Source organism: Penaeus monodon, chromosome 6 (assembly GCF_015228065.2).
Source record: "Penaeus monodon isolate SGIC_2016 chromosome 6, NSTDA_Pmon_1, whole genome shotgun sequence".
NCBI classification, from domain to species: domain Eukaryota; kingdom Metazoa; phylum Arthropoda; class Malacostraca; order Decapoda; family Penaeidae; genus Penaeus; species Penaeus monodon.
Window position 1 is genome coordinate 18559658 of NC_051391.1, and position 10850 is coordinate 18570507.

A 10850-nucleotide genomic window follows, 5' to 3' on the forward strand; every position below is an offset into this window, starting at 1 on the left:
AATGTGCTCAGTCTTTCAGAGAAAGTGTAAAAAGATACAGATCCCAAAAAGTGGCAAGAGAAAATACTATCATGCTAAGATTAGCCTTATTTCGGGGGAGATGTTGAAAAGCCCACTGTAGGTCTTAGTGCTCCGGGGGATTAAATTTTCTAGAATCATGGTAATTTACAAATCAATAGTTTCCATGTATAAAGTCCCCTTAAACTAGCATCTAAAAAACATTCAAACTGTATTAAATGCTACCTTTAGACAAATGTCAACTCTATAATAACAACCCAAATGCATATACAATGCATATTATATATAAATAAGTAATTATATATATAATAGATATATATAATATATATATATATATTATATATATATTATTATATATATAATATATATATATATATATATAATATATATATTATATAGTATAAATATATATATGTATAAATAATATATATTATAATAATATATATATATATTATATAAATATATTATTTATATATATATATATATATATATATATATATAATATATAATATAGATATATATATATATTATAAATATATATAACTTAATATTATATATATTATATATATATATATATATATATATATATATAATATTATATATATAAAGGCCTGTGGCCAAGTGGTTAGAGCATTGGACTAAATATTGTCACGACGGCAATCTGAGTTCGAGGGTTTGAGTCACCAGCCGGCGCGTTATTCCCTTGGGCTAGGAACTTCACCCGATTGCCTTCCTAGAAAACGACATATCACCTTGAGAAGTTGAACACATGTGTCGGTATGGGAAGTCACCGGCGTGGCACAAACCGTGTTGATTAGGAAGGGCATCAATCAGGCAAGGGTGGCATTGCCATATAACCTCTCAGTAATGAAATGAGAGAGGCCTATGTCCTGCAGTGGAATGAATGGCTGTTGGAAAAAAAAAAAAAAGTATATATATGTATATATATATGTATATATATATATATATATATGTATATGTATATGTATATGTATATATATGTATATGTATATATGTATATGTATATATATGTATATGATATTAATATGGTATGTATAATATGATATGTATATATGTATGTATATATATGTATATATGAGTATATAATGTATGTATATATAGTATATATATATGATATATGTATTTATATATGTATGTATAATGTATATATATGTATATATATGTATATATATATAATATATATATATATATATATATAATTATATATATAAACACAACACACACACACACACACACACACACACACACACACACACACACAACACAACACACACACACACACAACACACACACACACACAAACACACACAACAACACACAACACACAACACACACACACACACACACAAAATAACAATAAAAAAAATAATAAAAATAAATAATAAAATATATATAATGATATATATACACATAATACATACATACTAATACATAATACATACATAATACAACATACAACAACAACATACAACATACAACACCACATACACAACAACCACACTCACACACACACACACACACACAACACACACACACACACAACATACACACACACAGCACACAACACACCACACACACCAAATATACAAAAAATATAATATATACACACAACACACACACACACACACACACACACAACACACACACACACACAATCAAACACACATATATATATTATATATTATAGTATATATATGGTATATATAATAATATATATATATGTAGAATTAAGAGTAATATATATAGTATATATATAATTATATATATATGTATATATGTATATATATATATATATTATATAAATAAATATATAATGTGAATAATTTAATATATATTTATATACATACACAACCACACACACACCACACCACACCTTTATATTATATTAATATTATCATATATACTATATATATATATATATATGATATTTATATAATATGGGGGGGGGGTTGTTTGTTGTTTGGGGGTGGGTTAAGCGAGTATTTAAATGTTGAAGAATTAATGCCAGTATGATGCTTATGACGTTAGCTTTTATCACTTTTCATGATATATAATATTTTACGAAGTGATTGCATATGCTTCTTTATTTATAAATTACCAAGAATGCTGGAAAGAGGTGCTTAATATGATATTTATCCCAAACTGCCACCACCTTTCCCCGCTCCCTCCCCTTGCCTTTCCTTCGCCCCTTTCACCCTAAAATAATGAGCTGAGGGCTGGCAAGTAGGGGTAAATGGTTTTGTTTTAATGAAAAGAGATACCCAATTCTTCTATTGTCCAGAAACGATGAAGGTATTATCTGTAATTTTCAAATGTATAATATATATCCATGTTGTGTTTAGGAAGTATTGGAATATATTCATAATAATTTTTGGTAACTTTAGTTCATATTTGTACCTATACTTTTTAAAAAAAGGTGCCCATAGTGTTGGAAAATTTCATAAATCTTCTTGGTGATCACTTACCTCTCAAAGTGAGAGTTAACTTTCGACGATTCAATCAGTGAACGTGGGTAATCTTTCTGCCTTTCTACTGAACTAAAAATAGTTAATGGATTATTGGATAAAATTGCCAAGGGAAGTCGGAGAGAGTACATGAATGATGATGTAGTACAGAATTGGACATTCTGTAATTCATTTTTAGTCGTGAGTTCATGCGTTGAAAAGGATGAGTTTTGATGAAGGTAAGACCATATATTTTATTGTAATATTGTCCAATGGTTGACGTGGCATTTGGGGAAGAGGTAGCACAACTCGTTAACAGAGCACTGGTTTTGCAGTCACAAGGTCTAAGGTTCACGCCCGGCCAGCCTAATTCTGTCGAATCAGCTGCAAGTGGGAATTGGCTGTACACGCATATGCACGCACGCACGCACCCATACATGCATTCATACATACATACATACATACATACATACATACATACATACATACATACATACATACATACATACATACATACATACATACATATATACATACATACATACTTATATGTATGTGTACATATTATATATATATATAATATAATATATATAATATATATATATATATATATATATATATATTATATATTTGTGTGTGTTTGGTGTGTGTGTGTGTGTGTGTGTGTGTGTGTGTGTGTGTGTGTGTGTGTGTGTGTGTGTGTGTGTGTGTGTTAGTGTGTTGGTTTGTTTGTGTTTGTGTTTGTGTTTGTGTTTGTGTTTATGTTTGTAATCAGTCATAATTAAACCTGTAATATGTATAAGCCCGCCCATTCACTCTAAATACGTCTGAACTACAAAAGACGTTATACTCATTACAAGAACACTACATAACTGAACAAATGAAATTCATCCTTACAGTATTAAACATATATGGAAATTAATGCAAAAAATAATATAGGCAGGGGAAAGGGACACAGGTAACAGACAAGAGTATGAGCTTTTAATTCAGTCTCCCCTTTGTCCAACGGGGGTCCGCAGCCATGTTCCAAAAATTACGCGGGAAAAACACATGAAAATCTTCTCACACACGGGAAGACCTGCATACACCCCACACACTTTGTATGTTACATAATAATTGCAACACTTCCACTGTTTTTAGTTTACGTGAAGGACATGAGAACATGGCAATGACAACCATGAATGAGGAATATGAAGGGAAACGAGACTATTGACACCGACGCTTTGGGAAATTAATTTAAATTGTAAACTTCTATATTTTTCGGATTACTTGGTATGTCAATTATATGCGATTAGGAAATTGAAGCAAAAAAGTCTACTTTATTTTCATGTCTGTATCATTTGAAATGGCAACAAAGGAATAGGGGGTGGGAAGTCTTTTCCATTTTGTTCTGTTCCAGACAGGGGGGCCGGGGGAAAAAGGAACAAAGTTTGGTCGCTTTTTAGCAAAACCCCTTGTCGCCTGAGGGCCGCCTCTTTCCTGGCAGAGCAAACCAGACTCCAGGCGTGATGCCCTTGCCACAGTTGGGACTTTTGGTTTTTGTCCCTTTGGCCTCTTTGTGGGCCTTAAGGCACACCTCGGTGTTGTGGCCTTGCTACAGACACCACATTTAGGTTGGCCTTTCAAAATAGCCTGGTGGTGATCTTTTCTTTGCCCTTAAAGCACCGAAGTGGCCAGGCACATAAGTTCTTAGGCTGAAGGAGCCCAGTTACCCAGATCAAAGGGTAGTGATTGGGGTCCTTTCGAGGTCAACAGGACTTGCCTGGTTAGGCTCTTTCCCTTTCGACATCGGGAACTTCACGACTGTGGGTGATGTGATGTGATCACATCCACATCATATGATAGTGAGAAGCCAAGTAGCAGCATCTTGACTCTCTATCGGAGTGAGTGGCGAGAGACACACTTTTCCCATCATTAAGAGGGTGCTTCGTCTTTGGGCATGAAATCATGCCCGGGTCTCTGGAAACCGGATTGAAAACCCAGATTTTTGCTTCATCTCCAATGCTCTTCCCCTTTGGTAGGCATTGCGAAGCTTTCATTTTTAGGGGGACCCTTAAACTGGAAAAAAACGCCTTAGGGGGGTTGGGGCCCCACCCAGAGTCGTTTTGGGCCCGGGGGTGTTTCGGGCCGCCCTTTTCGGTTTAAATTCTAGGCTGGGGGGTCGTGGGGCAGCAGCTGTTTCGGTGGTTCAGCTGTGCTCCATTGGTGGGAGGACTTTTTAGGGGTACAAAGTTCCCTGAGAGCCATCTGCGGGAAATTTATGGAAGACTTTTTTGGGGTGATGGTAATCTTAGCAGCAGGTCTCACAGAGAAACTACGTTTTGTTTTTCTTATTTTGTTCCATAGAACCCAGTATGGCTTCAGAGTGATCCCGTGTTGGGCCTTGAGGTTCATTTTTGTTTTTTTGTTGTGGGGGTTTTTAAAATTTTTGCCATAACAAAAAAAAAAGCAGTTGTTTCATCCACTATCCCCCACCCCCACGGGTCAACAAGGGGGGGTTTTTGTTAGAAATAAGTATAAACCCAAGGGGTGGTGAGAGGAAAACGCACCCAAAGGGGCCTTTGTACCCCCACTCAGGGCCCATGGGAGTGCCACAGCGACATTGACTGCTTCCCCCTAGCCCCCCGAAGGATCCAGCGATAGATCGGACCGGCCCAAGACAGTACACCGTTTGGGAAAAAGGGAAACCCAAAGATGCATGTTGCAAACCGCGGGGCGTGCTCATGCACGGCAACTCAACCCCCGGGATCCCGCCCCCAAAAGCCACGGGATGCCCCCCCACGACAAACATGGGTAGATGTAAACCCCCTAGGGAGAGCCCAGAAGGGATCCCCTTCCATCTACAAGATAGGCATCTTTATTTGGCACCCTTTTTTCCTCCCTCCCCAGTGAAATAGCCCCCCATAGGCGTGTCCCCCAGAGAGGGAGCTTAGTTTTTGACTCGAAGAGGAGGTTTAGTGGCAGGCCCAACGAGTGAAAGGCTGCGGTGTAGAAGTCCAGATAACCCCCTCTAGATAGCACCAGATTTTTTTTGGGGTAGTCAAAGAAAACCCCCGGATTTGGGGGGGGTCCCCCTATTGGGGGGTAGATTAGAGTTATCCCTAAGCCAGAATATACCCTTGTTACAATTCGTAGTTTTTTTTTGGATATTATAGTGATGCTCCAGTCACGTTTTTTGAATTTTCCTCTGTTTTAAAAGGGGAATGTGGCAAAGAATAATACCTACGGGGATTATTTTTGAAGATGGGGCCCATAAATTTTTTTTTTTGGGCAGGTAAGTAATTTTTTTTAAAGGTTTAAAGGGGTGAAACAATAACCGGTAAAAAAAGGGCTTAAAAGCCCATGATCCGTAAATTTTAGTTTTTCTAATTTTAAAGGGGCCGTACTACAACTGATGTGGGGCCACAGGCGCCCGAAATTAATAGATTACTTTTTTGGGTTTTTTAAAAAAATGCCCCCCCCCCCCCAATCCTCCCCGTTTTTGTTGGGGGGGGGGGGGGTTAGGAGGGGGAGAGGGGACCAATGAGGGGGAATCCCCCCCGGGGGATCAGCCCTAAACCAAAAATTTTTGCAGGTTTTTTTCCTTCCACCTTTCGTTTCGCCTTCCCCAAACCCCCTTTGTATCCACCTCCAAAGGGTGGAGAGCCTGCTAAAAAGAAAAAGGGGTGACTTTGTGCAGCCTAAACGGCCTGGGGACCAGGGGGGTTTTCCCCTGATTTGTTCCCTACCCCTTCCCCCTCAAGGGGACCGAGGGGTGGACTTTTTTTATCCCAAAAAATAGGCTTCCCATGGAGTATGAAAACAAACCCCCATATTGGGGAAATGGGGTTTCCCTTTTTATAAATACCCCAAAACGAGTAAAACCCCCCACCCAAAAACCGGTTTCCTTTCCCCACGGTCCAAAACACGCAATAACTACCCCCTCTCAATCCCTACTAGTAAATAGCAACAAAACCCTTAAGGAAATTTACTTCCCAGCATGCTCAACTTCAACACCTTCCCCCCAAAACCTCAAAAAACCACCCCATCCTCCCTTTTTAATACTACAGTTATGCCCACCTTCCAAACACTACCCCCCTCAAACTACCCCACTTCGTCACCCCCCGCCCTTCGATACCCCTTTCTCTAAACAATTTAAATACTTCTTGGGCCAGCCAAATGGGGACCGATTTTTCGGACCCTCCCACAGTCCTATTCAAAAACACCTTCTTTTAGAGGAAAAGTTTTTTTTCCGTAGCCGACCGACTGCCCCCGTTTGCACATAACACCAAAACCCAAAGTTTTAGATTAACAAAACTAATGACCTATTGGAAACCCCACCCTTGCAAAACCCCCACCCAAACCCCTCAATCTTGCACCAGAACAGTTCAATTCCCAGCAAATCCCAAAACTAAAAAAGATGGTCAGAGTGGAGAAAAAATATTCCCTTTTCCACAGATATGATGAACATCAGTACAATGCTACTCCTTTTCCCCCCAGAAGTCATCGAAAACATAGTTAAAATACCTTCCGTGGGCATGATTTCCCCTTTAAACGTCTACATAGGGGGGAAAACCCCCTCCTGTTCGCCATCCCAACCTCCTCCAGTCGACCCAAAAATTTTTGGGGGTCTGGGAAACCCCCACCCAAAACAGCCGTCCACGCCAGACCCCCACTATGTGCCCAACTGGCATCCCCGTTTATGCCTGCCAATCACCCAGTCCCAAATGTGCCCCCCCCCCATATGTATTTATGGGGCTCCCACCAAAAATTTTGGCTGAGGTAGAACTTCAGATTCAAATTTGGATCACCCTACGTGAAGCCAGAAGGAGCCCGTCGCGGGTTTCTCTCTTACCCCTTTACTCAGTAAAAATGTCTTTCTACTAATTCCCTAAACCCCCCCCCCTACATTAACCCCTCTTTACCCCTCCTTCCCGTAAACTTTTTTGCCACTAAATCCAGACACCCCAATCTCTACTACAGATTCCAATCACACAAACAACCCCAACCCCTTCCCCCCCTTCCCCCCCGCACTACCGAAAAGAAAAAAAAAGTTCCCCCCCCCTTTCCCCCTACCACACAATCCCCCCTTTTTTTCCCCCACGCTGGACCCCAATCCTTTTTCCCCCCCCTCACAAGAAACCTTTATCCCCAAAATCCCAACCAACCCTCAGAAGAAACTATAAAAATATTCAAGAATTTAATGAAAACTGACTCTCAACTCCAAATTTAAAAACTGCCCCTTTCCACACTCCAAGTAACTGCTGATACCACCCTCCCCCTAACGATACCCCCCTACCCCCATCCCCCTACTCCCCCCCAACAAGCCCCCCCCCGACCCAACCCCCCCACATAACCCCTCCCACCATCCCTCTATCCCTTCCCCCCCCCTTTGGAACAGTGAATCCCTTATGTCAAAGTCCCCCCTTTCCTCAGGACCCCCATTCCTAATACCCCCCTTAGTAGAACCCCCAACCCCCACCCCTCTACCATCTCAGACCTCTCAGTCCTTATCCCCCCTTACTCTTCCCCTCAAATTCCAAAACGTATAAAATCTTACATAAAGTAAAAAACATTTTCATTGGAATATTCGGGGTTTTCCGCTCCTGACCTGACTTTCGTCATACCTTTTCCCCTTAAACCCATCTTTTGTATGCCTTTTAAGAGACCTTTTTACACTCCCCCAATACCAATCCCCAATACATTTTGTTTTTCCCCATTCCCTTTTGTCGTCCATACTTTTCAAACAGAAAAAAACCCTTTTGCACACTCCCTTTCAAAACCCAAGTCCCTTGCACAGTTTTGTATTTCCTTACGTTTGGGTCACAGTGATTTTAGTTACTTCTCCCTTTCCCCCCCCTTTACTTTGTTTTCTTTTTAAAAACTAATTTCCCAAATTAACCCCCTTTTCCTCTAGTTGGGGGCTTTAATGCCGCCCCACCTTTGGGTGTTCTTCACCCAACCCCCAGGCCAATCCTTTTGAGCGCTCCTTCCACAGTGCCTACTATTCTAAATCAGACGCCCCACAACTTTATACAGCACCAAAACTTTTTCATGATTGACCCCTCTCATGTCCCCTTCTTTATTAGATTTCCACGGCAGTTAGACCCTTCCCATAGTGACACTTTCCAGTTTCCTTTCTCTACTTTATAATACCACTTCTAACCCCCCACGCAGGGGCTTTTATAGAGGCCTGGCATACTTTCACTTCACTCTTGTATTTTAACCCCCCCATTTTCCCTCACCTCCATTTAAAAAAAGATACAGTATTTTCACAAATACAGGCTTAAGAGCTGCACATACAGTATCCTCGAAAATCAAGCCAAACCCCCAAAGTTTCCCGGGGAACGATTGCACTAAAGCATTAAATGTGCAGTTGGGAAAAGTTCCCCCTAAAGAGAGTATCAAAAACAACTATCAGCCCCTTTTTCCTTTAAAAAACATCTGCCTATCTTCGTGACAATCGGAATGCAAAAAATAGCTGGCGAAAAGTTTTCAATTTCATCCTTACACTATCTAAAGTTTGGCGCCAATCATAAACTATCAGGGAAAAAACCCCCCAACCGCCCTTCCCCTATTCGAGTACCCCATTCTGATCCTCCAAGCGTAAAAACTGGGTGATTATTTCAGCCCGGTGAGGGTTTTCACCTTCTCCAACTCTTTTTAAGACCCCGAGAAGTACCCCCATTTCTTCACCCCCCTCCTCGCAGAGTCTTTAGCTCCATTTTCTTCCTTGAACTCATTGCTGCCCTAAATCGGCCCCAACATCTGAAGGCCCGACGGTATTCACTACCGTATGCTCCGGAAACCCCCCTTTCCCTTATCCTTCCTATTTAAAAATTACAACCAATATGGGGCCAGGAAAAATTTTTCCCTTTTAATTGGCGGAAGCTCTTTTCCCCCTTCGAAACCAAAAACAGGGACCCTCCCAAGGGGCATCGCCCCCTCGCACTAATAGTGCTTGTGAAAAAAATTTGAGCGAATGGGAAAATTCCCTTTTTGTGGTACTTTAATTCACAATCTTCTTCTTCCCCCCAAATTTGGTTTTTTGCCGGGCCCGAAAACAGCGACCCCCTTGCTCATTTTTGGGCAATATTACATATGCATTTTCCGCCCTGAATCCCTAAGCTATTTTTTGATCTAGAAAAAGATATGAACGACATGCAACCATATCTCCAACAAATTTTCCCTTAGGCATACGTGGAAACTGGGGTCTTTAAAGTCCCTTTCCCTCCCAACGCACTTCCCGGTCAAAATTGCCTCCCACATATCTTTTTCCTCAAAAAGAAAAGGGCCCCCAAAAGGGAGGGGTCATACCCCTTTATTCCTTTTTTTTCTGTTAATGAATTGTCTCAGTTTTCCCCCAGGGGCCCCGGGCTCATTATGTTTAGATTTACCCCTCATGCCTTGGACATCCCTACCAAATCTCACCAAATTTTTCAGATCTTTCCCGGGGCCCCAAAAAATGGGTTCCCCTTTTTACCTCTAAATTTTCTCACTTTTTCTCGCTCACGTGTAGGTCCCCAACCTACTCTTTATTGGCACTCCACTCCAAAGCCGTTCCTCGGCAAATCCAGGTGCATTTTTTCTCCAAAATGTCGGGGAGCCAATTTTACACATTAAGAAAAAACTCTCCCCCGCCTTGAAATTTAAAACAACGCCCAAAACCCCCTTTATCTTTAGTTACTTTTCCCCTCCACTCTTTATTTGGTACCCTATCTATCCTTGCCTAAAATTCTCTCCTTGCCATCAGGCGCCCTTTTCCCCCCCAGTTTGGGGCCGTACACTGAATAGGCATACCCTTCTTCTCGACGTGTACCCCTTCTCTCCGAGCTAGTTCGATTCACCAAATTTCCTTACTAACAAATTCCCACAATCCTTTTCTTACCCTTTGTTCACCTCCCGTTTTCCTCTCCTTTTTCCACCGCATGGATCCCCTTTCCCCCTTTCCCCTTCCCCATCTCCAACCCTCCCTCTCTGTCCATTCCGTCCCCCATGGCTTTTACTCACCCCCTATTTGCTTTCTGTTTTCCCCGACCACCAAAAACAAATATCCCTCCTATGTCTTTCACCCCTTTTCCTTACCAGTTTCCCTTTATTTTCCCTTTGATTAAGTAAACTGTGGGTCCAAACCACCCCCGGGGTTGGGTTTTGCAGTAAACTTCCCCAACTTACTTTTAAAAATCCCCCCCCTGAATCAGTGTCCTACTACCGAATTTTATGCACTCCTTTTGCTTAAAACCCTTTTTTCTCACTTCCTCTTCCCTTTTACAAATTTTTTCTGACTCCCCTAAATCATTAACTCTATAAATCAATACACACCACCAATCCTTGTTTTAAAACCCGAACGGTTGTTCTACCCGTACACACGCCCTAAAACATCAATTT

The 10850-nt window shown here is 40.9% G+C and overlaps 1 pseudogene; it reads left to right on the forward strand.

The window, feature by feature from the left end:
* The window catches only part of LOC119574322, a 12199-nt pseudogene extending 12035 nt beyond the window's left edge, over positions 1 to 164 (forward strand).
* The last annotated feature ends 10686 nt before the right edge of the window (positions 165 to 10850 follow it).